This window comes from Rhipicephalus microplus, unplaced genomic scaffold (assembly GCF_043290135.1).
Source record: "Rhipicephalus microplus isolate Deutch F79 unplaced genomic scaffold, USDA_Rmic scaffold_345, whole genome shotgun sequence".
NCBI classification, from domain to species: domain Eukaryota; kingdom Metazoa; phylum Arthropoda; class Arachnida; order Ixodida; family Ixodidae; genus Rhipicephalus; species Rhipicephalus microplus.
Genome location: NW_027464913.1, coordinates 17501 through 27500, shown reverse-complemented (window position 1 = coordinate 27500; position 10000 = coordinate 17501). Strand labels below are relative to the sequence as shown.

The 10000-nt window shown below is 60.4% G+C and overlaps 1 non-coding gene across 1 annotated transcript; it reads right to left on the bottom strand.

Moving 5' to 3' along the window:
• Window positions 1-938: 938 nt before the first annotated feature.
• Window positions 939-2753, bottom strand: LOC142793910 (small subunit ribosomal RNA). Its single transcript, XR_012891919.1, has one exon. It is a non-coding gene; the product is annotated as a small subunit ribosomal RNA (ribosomal RNA).
• Between the last annotated feature and the right edge of the window lie 7247 nt (window positions 2754-10000).

Here is a 10000-nt window from a genome sequence, read left to right as displayed (position 1 = left end):
GCTTCCTCTTTCGGCAAGTCGTTGCGGCACCTTCCCAAAGCGCGCAGACCCGCTAATCGCGACGAGCGCGACGTGGCCGTGCCGCCTTTCCCTCGGCAGCAAGCAAAACGCCTGGCAACGTCGACGCTCCCCTAACCGCGATCTCGCACCGTGTTTCGTGTGGCGAATTCAAAAGCCGGCCGGCGCTGCTGCAACCATTACGGTCGGTACGCATACGCCGCGGAGGGCGGGACGGTCATCGGAGCGTGCGGTTCCTCCATCGAGTACTGCGCACCTCGGCCGTCGCATCGCCGTGCCATGACCGGCCGCGCGTCAACGCGAACCGGTGCCAGCGAGATCCCTCGCCTGCAAGAACCGACCGGCAGCCTCCGTCACCCGAGGACGCGGAGGCGCTTGCCGCGGACGGCGGGACGGTATGCACTGGTGCACAGCGGACCCGTCACATCGCCAGTTCCTTGACCGACCGCCGACGCTTGTGCCGTTCCTCTCGTACTTGGCAGTCGCCGCGCGATTGTCGGGTCTCGTTCTTGCACGCTCGAACGGTCGGGAGGGCACTCGGCTGGCGTTTCGGGAACGCGCAGCCTCGCCTTCTACCGACGTAACCACGACTCGCCGTTCGCGCTCCGCCGCTCCTGTTTACAGTACTAGGCGGTCCCGCAGCGGTCGGGTCGCGCATTTCGAGCGCTTCGAGCCACGGTGCAGTGGCGGGTCGAAAGCCGACCTATGAGTGCGTTGCGCCGTTTGTACCCGCGTCCGCCACCTGGCCGACCGTCCAAGGTCGCGGTGTTGGCGTCCGCTGGGCGCAACAATTTGTCACGGGGTGCCGCTCCACATTCAGGCAGCCCCGTGGGGAAAAGCCGACCCCGCGTCCAAACGGGGTCAGCGGCAGAAAGTGTCGGGCGCAGACGCAGCTGAGGCGCTCACCCTTCACAATCCGTTAATGATCCTTCCGCAGGTTCACCTACGGAAACCTTGTTACGACTTTTACTTCCTCTAAATGATCAAGTTTGGTCATCTTTCCAACAGACCGGCGCAACCGAAAGGCCGCGCCGGACATCGGTCCGAAGACCTCACTAAATCATTCAATCGGTAGTAGCGACGGGCGGTGTGTACAAAGGGCAGGGACGTAATCAACGCGAGCTTATGACTCGCGCTTACTGGGAATTCCTCGTTCAAGGGGAACAATTGCAAGCCCCTATCCCAATCACGAAAGAAGTTCCACGGGTTACCCAGTCTTTTCAGACAGGGATAAAGACACGCTGCTTCCTTCAGTGTAGCGCGCGTGCGGCCCCGGACATCTAAGGGCATCACAGACCTGTTATTGCTCTGTTTCGTGCGGCTAGGAGCCGCTTGTCCCTCTAAGAAGGTTGTAAGGTGCTGGGAACCCCGCACCTATTTAATAGGCTAGAGTCTCGTTCGTTATCGGAATTAACCAGACAAATCGCTCCACCAACTAAGAACGGCCATGCACCACCATCCACCGAATCAAGAAAGAGCTCTCAATCTGTCAATCCTCCCAGTGTCCGGGCCGGGTAAGTTTTCCCGTGTTGAGTCAAATTAAGCCGCAGGCTCCACTCCTGGTGGTGCCCTTCCGTCAATTCCTTTAAGTTTCAGCTTTGCAACCATACTTCCCCCGGAACCCAAATACTTTGGTTTCCCGGAAGCTGCCCGCCGAGTCATTTGAGTAACTCAGGCGGATCGCTGGTTGGCATCGTTTATGGTCAGAACTAGGGCGGTATCTGATCGCCTTCGAACCTCTGACTTTCGTTCTTGATCAATGAAAACATTCTTGGCAAATGCTTTCGCAGTAGTTCGTCTTGCGACGGTCCAAGAATTTCACCTCTAGCGCCGCAATACGAATGCCCCCGTCCGTCCCTCTTAATCATTACCTCGTATTCCAAAAACCAACAGAACAGAAACGAGGTCTTGTTCTATTATTCCATGCAAGTTTATTCAGGCGACTCGCCTGCGTTGAGCACTCTAATTTTTTCAAAGTAAAAGCACCGGCCATCTCGAGGCACACAATGAAGTGCACCAAGAAAGAACCGGCATGATGTTCAGTCCGAGCCGTCGCATCGGGTAGATGCACTACTCGTCTGGAACTGAGATCCAACTACGAGCTTTTTAACCGCAGCAGCTTTAGTATACGCTATTGGAGCTGGAATTACCGCGGCTGCTGGCACCAGACTTGCCCTCCAATTGATCCTCGTTAAAGGATTTAGAGTGTACTTATTTCAATTACGGGGCCTCAAAAGAGTCCCGTATTGTTATTTTTCGTCACTACCTCCCCGTGCCGGGAGTGGGTAATTTGCGCGCCTGCTGCCTTCCTTGGATGTGGTAGCCGTTTCTCAGGCTCCCTCTCCGGAATCGAACCCTGATTCTCCGTTACCCGTAACAACCATGGTAAGCAAGTAACCTACCATCGAAAGTTGATAAGGCAGACACTTGAAAGAAACGTCGCCGGCTCGTGGCCATGCGATCAGCACAAAGTTATCCAGAGTCACCACACAATACGGGCCGAAACCCGATCGATCTTGGTCTAATAAAAGCACCCGTTACCCAAAGGGCTCCAGGCTCACTGCATGTATTAGCTCTAGAATTGCCACAGTTATCCAAGTAGGAAGAAACGATCTAAGGAACCATAACTGATTTAATGAGCCATTCGCGGTTTCGCCTTATTTCGGCATGTACTTAGACATGCATGGCTTAATCTTTGAGACAAGCATATGATTACTGGCAGGATCAACCAGGTAATCGTTCGACTGCGCGTCCGTCCTCGCCCTCGGCGGGCCGGACGCAGTCTGTGTGCGGCGGAGGCCACCTTCAGGCGCCCCAACACGCTTATTTTGCACTCCGAGATGACGGCGTTCGAGCTCGCTACGGCACAACCTTCCCGAAAGACGAGTGGGAGCCGTGCGGCAAGAAGCACGTTCATGCTCGCTCTTTTTCGTTGCATCGACTCGGTCGCGCCGTGCGGGTTGCCCAAGCCCGCTGCACTGTCGGTGGACCGGCCGGAACTAGCAACGGAGCCGAGACTGCAAAGCCGCCAGACGACGGGTCACGCCCGCGTCTTCGGCGCTTTCGCATCTGAATCGCCCGAGGACGACACGGAACACACCTCGATATCGTGGTAAAACGGCACCGTCCGACAACCAGCCCCTAACGCATCAAGCGGATGAGGCTGCAGACGACTGCCGTGGATTCCCCTGGAGCAGACCCGAGGACACGCTTGACGAGGCCGAAGCCCGCCGCATATCAGACACCCGGTCGCTTTCGCGTACGCCGCTCACGAGAACCCCCACATAATAGCAGCGATAAGTACCCAGACCTCCTTGGGCCCTAATACGAGCGTACTCGAGAAAATTTCACCGCGGGTGTGCCCCGAAACGTGTGGCATGTTGAGCGTGCCACAAGTCTACGTCGCTCTCAAACCCGCCGAGGTCGTAGAATTTGCGACCCTACTCACGAAATTCCCACCGAGGATACGGCCGCAAACGTACCGCACCTTGGGTAGGCCACGAGTTTGTGCAACACTACGCTGACGGCACAGCACCGAGGTCGTGCGCGCACGCACGGGAAAATTCCGCCGCGGTTTCTGCCGAAAACGTGAGGCACCACGACTCTCCGCAAGTTCGCGTCGACTGCGAAAGACCGAAGTCGTGAACGACGTGTCCGCTACTCGCCGCCGACACGCTGGACACCAAACGTACAACGACTCGACGGCGTCGTAGAGGCCCACGACGCGGTTTTCCTTAACGACGTCTCGGCGTGGCACCGACAGGTTAGAACGGCCGACCAACGTTCCCTGTCCGCCGTTCGGCTCAGTCGAAGGGCTCGGCGACTTCGGCAACGCTGCGAAGCCGCACGGTGACGCACGCCATGTCCCCATTTTTTTTTTTCTTTCTGCGTCTGCCGGGGTGCCCCTATAATAGCAGCGATAAGCACCCAGACCGCCGTGGGTCGCTCGCCCCGGCTGACGTGGTTTTTCGTACTCCTGCGGCGGTCGCCGTCAAGCACGTCCAAATACGCTACTTTCGTGGGCGCATTCACGCTCTTTCGCTTCGCCGGAGTGCCAGCACTCACTCTGCCAAAAACGGCGAACATCCGAGCGGCGGTTCCCACTTTTGCGTCGGCGTCGCAAACCCCGCCCCGGCAGACGAGGTTTGCCGTACTCGTGCGACGGTGGCCGGCGGGCACGTCGAAAGACGCCGATATCGTGCGCGAATTGGCGCACCTTGGCTTCACCGGAGTGCCGCCACTGACTCCTCCAAAAACGGCGAAGATCCGAGCGGCGCTTCCCACTTTCGCATCGGCGTCCCGAACTCCGCCCCGGCTGACGCGGTTTACCGTACTCGTGCGACGGTCGCCGGCGAGCACGTGGAAAGACGCCGATATCGTGCCCGAATCGGCTCCGTTCGGCTTCGCCGGAGTGCCAGCACTGGCTCGGCGAAAGACGACGAACATCCGAGCGACGGTTCTCACTATTGCGTACGCGTCGCAAACCCCGCCCCGGCAGACGCACTTTGCCGTACTCGTGCGACGGTCGCCGGCGAGCACGTAGAAAGACGCCGATATCGTGCCGGAATCGGCCCCGTTTGGCTTCGCCGGAGTGCCAGCACTCACTCGGCCACAAACGGCGAACATCCGAGCGGCGGTTCCCACTTAGCCGTCGGCGTCCCGAACTCCGCCCCGGCAGACGCGGTTGCCGAGCTCGTGCGACTAGCGACCGCGAAGCCGTCTCGCGACGCCGCTTTCGTGCGCGGCTCCCACTGCGACCTGGGTCACCCGAGGTCGACGAGCAAAAAAGAATGTCGAAAAAAATTTTTTTTTTTTTTTGCGTCTGCCGGGGTGCCCCTATAATAGCAGCGATAAGCACCCAGACCGCCATGGGTCGCTCGCCCCGGCTGACGTGGTTTTTCGTTTTCCTGCGGTGGTCGTCGTCAAGCACGTCCAAACACGCCACTTTCGTGGGCGCATTCGCGCTCTTTCGCTTCGCCGGAGTGCCAGCACTCACTCTGCCAAAAACGGCGAACATCCGAGCGGCGGTTCCCACTTTTGCGTCGGCGTCGCAAACCCCGCCCCGGCAGACGAGGTTTGCCGTACTCGTGCGACGGTGGCCGGCGGGCACGTCGAAAGACGCCGATATCGTGCGCGAATTGGCGCACCTTGGCTTCACCGGAGTGCCGCCACTGACTCCTCCAAAAACGGCGAAGATCCGAGCGGCGCTTCCTACTTTCGCATCGGCGTCCCGAACTCCGCCCCGGCTGACGCGGTTTACCGTACTCGTGCGACGGTCGCCGGCGAGCACGTGGAAAGACGCCGATATCGTGCCCGAATCGGCTCCGTTCGGCTTCGCCGGATTGCCAGCACTGGCTCGGCGAAAGACGACGAACATCCGAGCGACGGTTCTCACTATTGCGTACGCGTCGCAAACCCCGCCCCGGCAGACGCACTTTGCCGTACTCGTGCGACGGTCGCCGGCGAGCACGTAGAAAGACGCCGATATCGTGCCGGAATCGGCCCCGTTTGGCTTCGCCGGAGTGCCAGCACTCACTCGGCCACAAACGGCGAACATCCGAGCGGCGGTTCCCACTTAGCCGTCGGCGTCCCGAACTCCGCCCCGGCAGACGCGGTTGCCGAGCTCGTGCGACTAGCGACCGCGAAGCCGTCTCGCGACGCCGCTTTCGTGCGCGGCTCCCACTGCGACCTGGGTCACCCGAGGTCGACGAGCAAAAAAGAATGTCGAAAAAAAATTTTTTTTTTTTTTTTGCGTCTGCCGGGGTGCCCCTATAATAGCAGCGATAAGCACCCAGACCGCCATGGGTCGCTCGCCCCGGCTGACGTGGTTTTTCGTTTTCCTGCGGTGGTCGTCGTCAAGCACGTCCAAACACGCCACTTTCGTGGGCGCATTCGCGCTCTTTCGCTTCGCCGGAGTGCCAGCACTCACTCTGCCAAAAACGGCGAACATCCTAGTGGCGGTTCCCACTTTTGCGTCGGCGTCGCCAACCCCGCCCCGGCATACGCGGTTTGCCGTACTCGTGCGGCGGTGGCCGGCGGGCACGTCGAAAGACACCGATATCGTGCGCGAGTCGATGCTTCTTGGTCTCGCAGGAGGGCCGCCACTCACTCCTGCAAAAACGGCGAAGATCCGAGCGGCGCTTCCCACTTTTTCGTCGGCGTCGCAAACCTCGCCCCGGCAGACGCGCTTTGCCGTACTCGTGCGACGGTCGCCGGCGAGCACGTCGAAATACGCCGATATCGTGCCCGAATCGGCCCCGTTTCGCTTCGCCGGAGTGCCAGCACTCGCTCGGCCAAAGACGACGAACATCCGAGCGACGGTTCCCACTATTGCGTACGCGTCGCGAACCCCGCCCCGGCAGACGCGGTTTGCCGTACTCGTGCGGCGGTGGCCGGCGGGCACGTCGAAAGACGCCGATATCGTGCACGAATTGGCGCTCCTTGGCTTCACCGGAGTGCCAGCACTCACTCGGCCAAAAACGGCGAACATCCGAGCAGCGGTACCCACTTAGCCGTCGGCATCCCGAACTCCGCGCCGGCTGACGCGGTTGCCGAGCTCGTGCGACTAGCGACCGCGAACGCGTCTCGCGACGCCGCTTTCGTGCGCGGCTCCCATTGCGACCTGGGTTACCCGAGCTCGACCAGCAAAAAAGAAGGTCGAAAATTTTTTTTTTTTTTTCTGCGTCTGCCGGGGTGCCCCTATAATAGCAGCGATAAGCACCCAGACCGCCGTGTGTCGCTCGCCCCGGCTGACGTGGTTTTTCGTACTCCTGCAGCGGTCGCCGTCACGCACGTCCAAATACGCCACTTTCGTGGGCGCATTCGCGCTCTTTCGCGTCGCCGGAGTGCCAGCACTCACTCTGCCAAAAACGGCCAACATCCGAGCGGCGGTTCCCACTTTTGCGTCGGCGTCGTAAACCCCGCCCCGGCAGACGCGGTTTGCCCTACTCGTGCGACGGTCGCCGGCGAGCGCGTCGAAAGACGCCGATATCGTGCGCTAATTGGCGCTCCTTGGCTTCTCCGGAGTGCCGCCACTCACTCCTCCAAAAACGGCGAAGATCCGAGCGGCGTTCTCCACTTTCGCATCGGCGTCCCGAACTCCGCCCGGGCTGACGCGGTTTACCGTACTCGTGCGACGGTCGCCGGCGGGCACGTCGAAAGACGCCGATATCGTGCCGTAATCGGCCCCGTTTGGCTTCGCCCGTGTGCCAGCACTCACTCGGCCAAAAACGGCGAACATCCGAGCAGCGTTTCCCACTTTCGCATCGGCGTCCCGAAGCCCGCCCCGGCAGACGCGGTTTGCCCTACTCGAGCGACGGTCGCCGGCGATCACGTCGAAAGGCGCCGAATTCGTGCACGAATCGATGCTTCTTGGTCTCGCAGGAGGGCCGCCACTCACTCCTGCAAAAACGGCGAAGATCCGAGTTGCGCTTCCCACTTTTTCGTCGGCGTCCCGAACTACGCCCCGGCTGACGCGGTTTACCGTACTCGTGCGACGGTCGCCGGCGGGCACTTCAAAATACGCCGATTTCGTGGGCGCATTCACGCTGTTTCGCTTCCCCGGAGTGCCAACACTCACTCTGCCGAAAGCGGCGATCATCCGAGCGGCGGTTCCCACTTTTGCGTCGGCTTCGCAAACGGCGCCCCGGCAGACGCGCTCGTGCGACGTACTCGTGCGACGGTCGCCGGCGAGCACGTCGAAAGACGCCGATATCGTGCTCGAATCGACCCCGTTTCGCTTCGCCGGAGTGCTGCCAGTCACGGCGCAGAAAACGGCGAACAAGTGTTTTTTTTTTTTTTCCTAGAATTTGTGTTATAGAAGGCACATTTGATATCGGACGATAATTTTCAACTTTATCACGCGCACCGATTTTCGTGTAGAGGTTTGCAAGTTTATGGGAATTTCTCCACTTGGAATAATGCGATTTAGTAGTACTACGAGAACTTCATGGATGTACTCAAGGGTACGGGGCAAGTCAGTTACGTCAACACCTGCAGATTTTTTACACTTCAAACTGAAAATTGTTGGTTGTGAGTCCTCGTGTGATATTAAAGGCCGATTCGCTAACACATAGAACAAAGAAAGAAAGGAAGAAAAAACGCCCGCGCTCGCTCAAGAAACCTGGGTTCGCAACAAGTGGCAACAACAAGCAACCGAGCGAGTGCGCCAAAACCCGTGGCGGCCGAACAAACGCGAAGTCCCAACCGCGTCAGCCGGGGCGGCACGGGACAGGAAAAATCACTTCAGCCGGGGCGGCGGGGCACCGAATAAACCTCGTCACCTCGTCGCAGGATAAAAGAGGAAACAAAAAGTCTAAACAGCGTCTGCTGGAGCGAATGCGTAATAAAACAACAACAACAACAAAAAAAAAAAACACCCGCGCTCAAGAAGTCTGCAATCACCACAAAAGGCGACTGTGACCGAGCAGCGTCAGCCGGGGCCGTGCGGAAACGGAAAAACCGCGACTACCGGGGCGTCGAGGCACCGAAAAATCCACTTCAGCCGCGGCGAAAAAAAAAAACAAAAAGAAAGACGGAGGGGGGGGGGAACCACGTCTGCCGGGGCGAAGGAAAAAAAAAAAACGCGTCTGCCGGGGCGAGCCCGGGTGCGGCACCACCGGGAAAACTGTGGCAAACAGACATGGCGATCGAGTGAGTGGGCCGCCAGCCAGGCTCAGCCAAAAAGTGCAAAGTCCGAACTGCGTCAGCCGAGGCGGCAAAAACCACGTCAGCCGGGGCGGCGCAAAAAACCGCGTCTGCCGGGGCGGCACGAAACCGCGTCAGCCGGGGCGGCGCGAAAACTGCGTCAGCCGGGGCGAAAGAAAAAAAAAAAAAACGCGTCTGCCGGGGCGAGCCCGGGTGCGGCACCACCGGGAAAACTGTGGCAAACAGACATGGCGATCGAGTGAGTGGGCCGCCAGCCAGGCACAGCCGAAAAGTGCAAAGTCCGAACCGTGTCAGCCGGGGCGGCAAAAAACCGCGTCAGCCGGGGCGGCGCAAAAAACCGCGTCTGCCGGGGCGGCACGAAACCGCGTCAGCCGGGGCGGCGCGAAAACTGCGTCAGCCGGGGCGAGCCCGGGTGCGGCACCACCGGGAAAACTGTGGCAAACAGACATGGCGATCGAGTGAGTGGGCCGCCAGCCAGGCTCAGCCAAAAAGTGCCAAGTCCGAACTGCGTCAGCCGGGGCGGCAAAAAACCGCGTCAGCCGGGGCGGCGCAAAAAACCGCGTCTGCCGGGGCGGCGCGAAAACCGCGTCTGCCGGGGCGGCGCGAAAACTGCGTCAGCCGGGGCGAAAGAAAAAAAAAAACGCGTCTGCCGGGGCGAGCCCGGGTGCGGCACCACCGGGAAAACTGTGGCAAACAGACATGGCGATCGAGTGAGTGGGTCGCCAGCAAGGCTCAGCCAAAAAGTGCTAAGTCCGAACTGCGTCAGCTGGGGCGGCAAAAAACCGCGTCTGCCGGGGCGGCACGAAACCGCGTCAGCCGGGGCGGCGCGAAAACCGCGTCTGCCGGGGCGGCACGAAACCGCGTCAGCCGGGGCGGCGCGAAAACTGCGTCAGCCGGGGCGAGCCCGGGTGCGGCACCACCGGGAAAACTGTGGCAAACAGACATGGCGATCGAGTGAGTGGGCCGCCAGCCAGGCACAGCCGAAAAGTGCTAAGTCCGAACTGCGTCAGCCGGGGCGGCAAAAACCGCGTCAGCCGGGGCGGCGCGAAAACCGCGTCTGCCGGGGCGGCACGAAACCGCGTCAGCCGGGGCGGCGCGAAAACTGCGTCAGCCGGGGCGAGCCCGGGTGCGGCACCACCGGGAAAACTGTGGCTAACAGACATGGCGATCGAGTGAGTGGGCCACCAGCCAGGCTCAGCCAAAAAGTGCTAAGTCCGAACTGCGTCAGCCGGGGCGGCAAAAACCGCGTCAGCCGGGGCGGCGCAAAAAACCGCGTCTGCCGGGGCGGCACGAAACCGCGTCAGCCGGGGCGGCG